Source organism: Phacochoerus africanus, chromosome 7 (genome assembly GCF_016906955.1).
Source record: "Phacochoerus africanus isolate WHEZ1 chromosome 7, ROS_Pafr_v1, whole genome shotgun sequence".
In the NCBI taxonomy this organism is placed as follows: domain Eukaryota; kingdom Metazoa; phylum Chordata; class Mammalia; order Artiodactyla; family Suidae; genus Phacochoerus; species Phacochoerus africanus.
The window spans coordinates 24,253,021-24,262,486 of NC_062550.1; the positions used below are offsets into that span (position 1 = coordinate 24,253,021).

At 38.8% G+C, this 9,466-nt stretch overlaps 1 pseudogene; it reads right to left on the minus strand.

Annotated features, from left to right (window-relative positions):
* Window positions 1-4,685: 4,685 nt before the first annotated feature.
* On the minus strand, window positions 4,686-9,367 carry LOC125130374 (CD2-associated protein-like; annotated as a pseudogene).
* Window positions 9,368-9,466: the final 99 nt, after the last annotated feature.

The following is a 9,466-nucleotide window of genomic DNA, read 5'->3' on the forward strand; positions in this document are numbered from 1 at the left end:
CTGTCCAGTTTTCCCAGCACCACTTATTGAACAAGCTCTCCTTTCTCCTTTGTATATCCTTGGCTCCTTTGCCATAGATGAGTTGGCTGTAGGTGCATGGGTTGAATTCTGGGCTTTCTATCCTGTTCCACTGGTATCTATTTTTGTCTTCCATGCGGTTATGATGATTGTTGCTTTGTAGTATAGTCTGAAGTCCGGGAGGCTGATTCCTCCAGCTCCATTTTTCTTTTTCAGGATGTCTTTGGCTACTCTGGGTCTTGTGTGCTTCCACACAAACTTGAAAATATTTTGTTCAAGTTCTGTGAAAAATGTCCTTGGTAATTTGATAGGGATTGCATTGAATCTGTAGATTGCCTTAGGTAGTATAGTCATTTGGATAATATTAAGTCTACCAATCCACGAGCGTGGTATGTCTTTCCATCTATTTGTGTCATCTTTGATTTCTTTCATCAGTGGCTTATAGTTTTCAGAGCACAGGTCTTTTGTCTCTTTAGGTAGGTTTACTCCTAGGTATTTTATTCTTTTGGATGTGATGGTAAACGGGATTGCTTCCCTAATTTCTTTTGCTGCTCTTTCATTGTTAGTGTATAGAAATACCATCGATTTCTCTGTGTTAATTTTGTATCCTGCGACTTCGCCAAATTCGTGGATGAGCTCTAACAGTTTTCGGGTAGAGTCTTTAGGGTTCTCTAGGTATAGTATCATGTCATCTGCAAATAGGGGTAGTTTTACTTCTTCCTTTCCATTGTGGATTCCTTTTATTTCTTTTACTTCTCTGACTGCCATGGCTAAGACTTCCAAAACTATGTTGAAGAGTAGTGGCGAGAATGGACATCCTTATCTTGTTCCTGGTCTCAGCGGGAATTCTTTCAGCTTTTCACCATTGAGAATGATGTTCGCTGTGGGTTTGTCATATATGGCCTTTATCATGTTGACAAAGGTTCCCATTATGCCCACTTTCTGAAAGGTTTTTATCAGAAATGGGTGTTGGATTTTGTCAACGGCTTTTTCCAGGTCTATTGAGAGGATCGTATGGTTTTTATTCCTCAGTTTGTTAATATGGTGTATCACACTGATGGATTTGTAGATATTGAAGAACCCTTGCATCCCTGGGATAAATCCTACTTGCTCATGATCTACAATCCTTTTAATGTATTGTTGGATGCAGTTTGTTAGTATTTTGTTGAGGATTTTTGCATCAATGTTCATCAGTGAAATTGGCCTGTAGTTTTCTTTTTTTTTGGTATCTTTGTCTGGTTTTGGTATCAGGGTGATGGTGGCCTCATAGAATGAGTTTGGGAGTATTCCATCCTCTGCAATTTTTTGAAATAGTTTTAGAAGGATAGGTAGTAGCTCTTCTCTAAATGTTTGATAGAATTCGCCTGTGAAGCCATCTGGTCCTGGGCTTTTGTTTGTTGGAAGTTTTTTCATCACAGTTTCAATTTCAGTTCTTGTGATGGGTCCATTCATCTTTTCTCTTTCATCTTGGTTTAGTCTTGGAAGATTGTAATTTTCTAAGAATTTGTCCATTTCTTCTAGGTTTTCCATTTTATTGGCATATAGTTGCATGTAGTAGTCTCTTATGATCCTTTGTATATCTATGATGTCTGTTGCTACTTCTCCTTTTTCATTTCTAATTTTATTACTTTGAATCCTCTCTCTTTTTTGCTTGATAAGTGTGACTAGGGGCTTATCAATTTTGTTGATCTTTTCAAAGAACCTGCTTTTCGTTTCATTGATCTTCTCTATGGTTTTCTTTGTCTCTATTTCATTGCTTTCTGCCCTGATCTTTATGATTTCCTTCCTTCTACTAACTTTTGTCTGTTCTTCTCTCTCGAGCTGCTTGAGATGTCAAGTTAGCTTGTTTATTTGAGCTTTTTCTTGTTTCCTGAGGTGGGCTTGTATTGCTATAAACTTCCCTCTTAGAACGGCTTTTGCTCCATCCCATAGGTTTTGGAGTGTCGTGTCTTGATTGTCATTTGCTGCTAGGCATTTTTTAATTTCCTCTTTGATTTCTTCAGTGATCCATTGATTGTTTAGTAGCATGTTGTTGAGTCTCCACGTGTTTGTGTTTTTTGCAGTTTTTGTTGTTGTTGGTTTCTAGTCATATAGCATTGTGGTTGGAAAAGATGCTTGATATGATTTCAATTTTCTTAAAGTTACCAAGGTTGGATTTGTAGCCTAGGATGTGATGAATCTTAGAGAATGTTCCATGTGCACCTGAGAAGAATGTGTATTCTGTTGCTTTGGGATGGAATGTCCTATAAATATCTATGAAGTCCATCTGGTTTAATGCATCATTCAGGGCCTGTGTTTCCTTATTGATTTTCTGTCTGGTTGATCTGTCCATTGCTGTATGTGGGTTGTTAAAGTCCCCCACTATGATTGTGTTGTTCTCGTTTTCTCCTTTTAAGGTTGTTAGCAGTTGCCTTATATATTGTGGTGAACCTGTGTTGGGTGCATAGATATTTAAAATTGTTATATCTTCTTGGATTGATCCTTTGATCATTAAAATATTCTTTGTCCCTTAAAATATTCTTCATTTTAAAGTCTATTTTGTCCGATATGAGTATTGCTACTCCAGCTTTCTTTTGATCCCCATTTGCATGAAACATTTTCTTCCATCCTCTCACTTTCAATTTGTATGTATCCCTAGAAGTGAAGTGGGTCTCTTGAAGACAGCATATATACGAATCTTTTTTTTTTTTTTTATCCATTCAGCCAGTCTATGTCTTTTGGTTGGGGCATTTAGTCCATTAACATTTAAGGTAATTATTGATATGTATGTTCTTATTGCCATTTTAATTGCTTTGGATTTGTTTTTGTTGCTCTTTTTTCTTTCCTTCTTCTCTTGTTCTTTTCTGCCTATAGCGGATCCTTTAGTATTTGTTGTAAGGCTGGTTTAGTGTTGCTGAATTCTCTCACCTTTTGCCTATCTGTGAAGGTTTTGATTTCTCCTACAAATCTGAATGAGAGCCTTGCTGGGTAGAGTAATCTTGGTTGGAGGTTTTTTCCTTTCATCACGTGAAGAATGTCATGCTACTCCCTTCTGGCCTGCAGAGTTTCTGCTGAAAAATCTACCAATAACCTTATTGGGTTTCCCTTGTATGTTACTTGTTACTTCTCCCTAGCTGCTTTCAAGATTTTCTCTTTATCGTTAATTTTGGTCAGCTTGATCAATATGTGTCTTGGGGTTTTCCCCCTTGGGTTTATTTTATATGGTACACGTTGTGCTTCCTGGATTTGAGTGAGCGGTTCCTTTCCCATGTTAGGGAAGTTTTCGGCTATTGTCTCTTGGAATATTTTTTCTGTCTCCTTCTCTCTCTCTTCTCCTTCTGGCACCCCTATAATATGGATGCTGGTGTGTTTAACGTTGTCCCAGAGTGCTCTGAAACTCTCTTCATTTCTTTCAATCTTTTTTCTTTTGCGCATCCGTAATTTCCACTAATCTGTCCTCCACCTTGCTTATTCATTCTTCTGCCTCCTGTATTCTGCTGTTAGATTCTTCTAGTGCTTTTTTTATTTCTGTTATTGTATTTTGCATCTCTTCTTGTTTAAGTTTTATATTTTGTATCTCTTTGCTCAGTGTTTCCTGTAAGTTATCCATCTTTGCCTTCAATTGATTTCCAAAGTCTTGTATCATCTTCAGCATCAACAGTCTAAAGTCTTTTTCCTGGAGGCTGAGAATCTCCTCCCCATCACTTAGCTGATTCTCTGGGGTTTTTCCTTTCTCCCTCATCGGAGTTATAGTTCTCTGTCTTTTCATTTTTATAGGTTTTTGGTGTGGTGACCTTCTTACAGATAATAGAGTTGTAGCTTCTCTTACTTCTGATGTCTGCCCCCCTGTGGGTGATGTCAGTATGCGGGGCTTGCTGTAGGCTTCCTGATGGGAGGGGCTGATGCCCGCCCACTGGTGGGTGGAGCTGATTCTAATCCCTCTGGTGGGTGGGGCTTAGTCTCTGGATGGGATTAGAGGCAGCTGTGTGCCTGAGGGATCTTTAGGTAGTCTGTTTACTGAGGGGCGGGGCTGTGATCCCACCTGGATAGTTGTTTGCCCTGGGGCTTCTCAGCACTGACTGATGGGTGGGGCCATATTTTTCTGAAATGATCACCTCCAGAGAAAGGCAAGGCTGCTGAATATTCCCAAGAGCTTTTCTTTCAATGTCCTTCCCTTATAACAAGCCATGTTCACCCCTGTTTTCCCAGGATGTCCTCCAAGAATTGCAGTCAGGTTTGACCCAGATTCCCATGGAGACTTTGCTTTGCCCTGGGACCCATTGCACATGAAAGTCTGTGTGTGCCTTTTAAGAATGGGGTCTCTGTTTCCCCCAGTCCCATGGAGCTCCTGCGTACAAGCTTTACTGACCTTCAATGCCAGATGCTCCAGGGGCTCTTTCTCCCAGTGCCAGATCCCCACACGTGAGAGTATGATATGAGGCTCAGGATTCTCACTCTTGTAGGTGAGTCTCTGTGAACCAGTTAGTTTCCTATCTGGAGCTTCCCACCTTGGAGATATGGGGTTGTTTATATCACGAAATCACCCCTCCTACCTCTTGATGTGTCCTCCTGTTTTTCTTCTGGAGTAGGATATCTTTTTTAAGGTTTCTTGTCCATTTGGGTGAAGAATGTTCAGCCTTAGTTGTGAATTTTGTTGTTTTTAGGAGGGAAGTTGAGCTCCAATCCTTCTATTCCACCATCTTAATCCTTTCTCTGGATTTCTCAGAAACTGTATTTTCACAGAATGCCACCAGTGCTGGGTCTTCCTCTTGATTTATTTCTTCGGAGTGAAAGACCTTCAATTTTACCAACTGAACATTCAGTTGTATGTAGTTGTCACAAATAAATGCTTGAACTTTCTACAAACCGCTTGTAACCAAAGGAATGCACTTCCTCATCCTCTGTGAAGTCGTCTTTCATGGTGATAGAGCCAGGGAGCTCTGTACCACTGAGGAAGTTCACGCCCATGGCAGCCCCCATGCATTGGCCATCTACGCTCCTGCCCTCCCTTCCCGCTCTGCGCTCTGTCTGGTTTCTTTAGAGGTTTTAACTCTCCAAGTTGACCACATTAAATCTCCAGCAATTCATGTGTCATAGGCTCAGGTTTTCCTATGGTGGCACTGGTGCCTATGGCAGTTTCCACCATTGAGTCTCTGCTCCAGTAAGACTTGACTACCTGTATTCACCTGTCCAATTCACCTTACTCAAGTGCAGTTGTTTACCCTGTGTCCTTCCTGCTCCATAGATCCAAAAAGGTGTTGATTTTTCAGTCTGTTCCTCTTTTTTCCTCTTGTTAGAATTGTGTGGTTATCTCCAAGTTCTTACACACATACCTGAAAACTGGAAGTGTCAGATATCTTTTTTTTGTGTGTGTGTGTGTGTGTGGGTGTGTCTTTTTGCCATTTCTTGGGCTGCTCCCACGGCATATGGAGGTTCCCAGGCTAGGGGTTGAATCGGAGCTGTAGCTGTCGGCCTACGCCAGAGCCACAGCAACGCAGGATCCATGTCTGTGACCTACACTACAGCTCACGGTAACAGCAACGCCAGATCGTTAACCCATTGAGCAAGGGCAGGGATGGAACCCGCAACCTCATGGTTCCTAGTTGGATTTGTTAACCACTGCGCCACAACGGGAACTCCAGTTCAGATGTCTTTGAAAGCATTATTTTTGTCTTTAGGGTCTCATTTCTATATGTTTTTTGCATGAGTATTGATTTGCCTCAAGCTACTCCATCTTATAGAAACAGAAGGCTCCACATATTAGTTTTCATTTAATTCTTCTAATAATGTGCAGATTGCGTTTTATAATCCTATTTTTGAAATGAAGACAGTAAAGCTTTTATAAGTTTTCTAGCACACAACATGAATAAATAGCAAAGCCTGAACCTAATTCTCTTATACTAGAACTCTATGTTTTACTTTTATTTTTTGCCTTTTAGAGCTGCAACCATGGCATATGGAGGTTCCTAGGCTAAGGGCTGAATTGGAGCTGTAGCCCCTGGGCTATGCCACAGCCACAGACAGCAACATCAGATTCAAACCACGTCTGCAACCTACACCACAGCTCACAGCAACGCAGGATCCTTAACACACTGAGTGAGGCCCCACTGAACCCGAAACCTCATGGTTCCTAGTCGGATTCATTTCCGCTTCACCATGACAAGAACTCCTAGAACTCTATTTTTTAAATCATCATGATAAACTCTCTTCCTCTGATATTCTTGCAGTAACATTAGCACTTACTTAGCAAGGTAAAAATGGTTTTTGAAACTTTTAATCCCTAAAACTAATAAAAGTTACGTATACTTGAAAAATTTAATACAAATTAAAGATTAATATAAAAATGGCTCTTTTAGTGGATATGCAGTTATACAGATTAGCTGTGATGTGATACTAGTTATAATGATTAGCTGTAATATGAACAATTAGATAATCATGTGCCTCAAATTAGCTTAATCTCCAAATATACTTTTATCAAATGTTAGCTAAGAATAATTTAGAATATTTAACAAGTATTTTCACACAAGATTTTTGTACAATTTTTGATGAACATGTAATTCAGCAGAAAAATTAGATAATATTGAAAGTATTATTTTAGTAAAAACATAATCAAAAAATAATCAAGAAATGATGGGATCAATCACATAAATTACTTAGTACAATGGAGCAAGTTTGCTGATTTAAAAAATGCTTAATGCAGTAGAAAGCTTTTTTTTTTTTTTTTTCTGAATGTGGCCAACTATATTTGGTTTTAAATAAGCTATAATATTACACTTTATGATATAGTGAACACTCTTTATAAAGTTGGTACCTAAATGACAGCCAAATATCTCCATCAATTAGTCTATTACATAAATTACACAATGTAAAACCTGAATAGTACATAATGATAACTTGTCAAAGTATGAAACCACATACGGAAGTTCTCAAAGTTTTGGAGTTTTGTTTTTCTAACATTACCATTATTAAAAATCTAAAGGAGGGGCATGAAGAATTAAATCGCAAGATCATGAAATGAGTAATATTTGAGCCTGTAAAATAAGCAGAGAAGTACAGCAATAAGACTGGTGTTTGCATATTATATGTGCTGTAGTTAAGGGTTAAACTGACTTTTTTTTTAAGTTCCTTAAACCTAATGAATTTAAAATATAGCTCACATTTTCCCCAATATATTTAACAAGCCAATACATTTTAACTAAGTTCCTTTTGTGAATCCTACAGTGCAAGCAATATAAAATACTCCAAAAGTTTAAGTTATTTTGATTATTCCAGTTGCAGAAATTATTTTATCTCATTAGTTATTACTATATGCATGGGTAAGTAATCTGGTTTGGAGCTAGGAAACTCCTATTTTATCACCCAAAGTATAAACTAAACAACACTGCAAACAAACAGGCACAACAGTGTAATCCTGGGTAAGAAGCTAAATGTAAAAAATACATACATACCAAGTTTATATCCCTTATGTATTAGGGGAAAAGTAGTGACTATCACTACTACAAAGATAACCTGTCCCTCTCAAATAGTATATTTTACGGATTATTTGTAAAGATATCACCATATTTATAGTACAGATCTCTTTAAAATACTACAAAATTTCAATAAAAAAACTAGGGTGAATTTTTTTTCCTTTATACAGATTCAGTAGTATTTTCAAGCAACCTAAACAAAAAGTTTGCAATCCCAGCACATAAGAAATAAGGCCTCTTTTTTTTCATATTGGCAAAACAAAATACGTTAAAAAAATTTACCCTCCCTTAAAAAAATTTACCCTCCCCTACATTTTTCTATAGCTATAATAGTTCATATACTCATATTTCTTTCTTTTTCTTTCTTTCTTTTTGTCTTTTTAGAGCCACACCCGAGGTACATGGAGGTTCCCAGGGTGTGATTAGGGGCTTTTCTGTTTTTTTCTCCTCTGTTTCACTACTGCATGTTCTTGTCCTAAGTTTCACAGAGCCTTCTTTAAAAATATCTCCAAATCCAATTCCTTGGATTTTCTTTGGCTGGGTAGGAAGTGATCCAGATGTGGCTTCATTCCCATTCCCGGAGAGGTCGACCCAGTCAAAACTGTTTCTGAATCCTCCTGGGCTTCATGAGTTTCGCCATCGTCTGTTACCTCTAATTCCTTCCAAAAGTTTGAGGGAAACAGTGCCGACTTGTTGTTCAGGGTTCAGGGTTCCACCCCACCAGCCTTCCTCTGCTTCTTCACTAATATCGATAATGTTTCCCAATTTCAGCTCCAGTTCAGCCTCATTTTGTGGAATGTATTCAAAGAGAACCTTACACTGAGGTTTCTTGGTTTTCTTCTTAATGTTTTTCGTTTGTGCATGTGGCTGAATTCCTCCAGCTAGAAGTCCACAGGTGCTGATTCGTTGTACAAGACTTGCAACATTCCCTTGCTTTTCCCATTTGATAGGCAAATTTTTACCCTTGAATTCTGTCTCCCTCCTAATTTCCTTAGTAAAATTGTCAGGAAACATTCCTCTGCTCCCATTCAGTTCTCCTTCCAGCCATCCTTCCTCCTGCAGTTTTCGCACATCCCGGATGATTTCCCCCAACTGGAATAGTTAACTCATCACCACATACAGAATCATAGTCATGCTCCACAATGTAGTCGACTCAGAGCCCGACACTCTGGCTCCCTCCACGCCTGGGGTTCTCAGTCGCGACAACAAAGACTCGAAAAGTTCTGAATTAAGAGACAGGTTGTTTTACTTATATCTGTTTAGAACTTAGCTCTTAATTAAGTTGTGTGACATTGGTCAAATTATTGTCCCTCAGTGGCATGCCCTTGTTTTTGGTAGGCTGAGTGAAGGTGGGAATCACTTCTATTTTGATTCCATGGTATCTCCAGTGTTTACATAGTATCTAATGATAGCAAGTCTTCAACAAGTTTTTGTTGAATGCATAACAAAGTGATTGAATGTTAACAGACTTTTTGTCGTTTTTTTTTTTTTTTTTAACATTCTTTTTTTGGGTGAGGGAGTGTACCTGTGACATATGGAAGTTCCTAGGCTAGGGGTCTAATTGGAGCTACAGCTGCTGGCCTACACCACAGCCACAGAAATGCAGGAACTGAGCCATGTCTGGGACCTACACCACAGCTCAGGGCAACACTGGATCCTTAACTCACTGAGCAAGGCCATATGTCAAACCTGCATCCTCATGGATACCAGTCAGATTCTAAACCCATTGAGCCACAAGGGGAACTCCTTTTTTTGTCGTTTCTAAAATTAGACTGAAAGAAATTGGATTTATAAATTCTTGTAAAATTCCTAGGTTTTTTTATTTCATTATCCACTGGAACCCAGCCCACCAAGTAAAGCGGACCTCTGGATGGTAGATCCGCCTCAACAATTAGCATCATTATGGTTACAGAAAAATAACCTGAAAAGATTCTTGGAAGAGACTAAAGAGTTTAATGGATATTTTATCCAATTTTTCCCATACCTTTCAATGGGAAGTC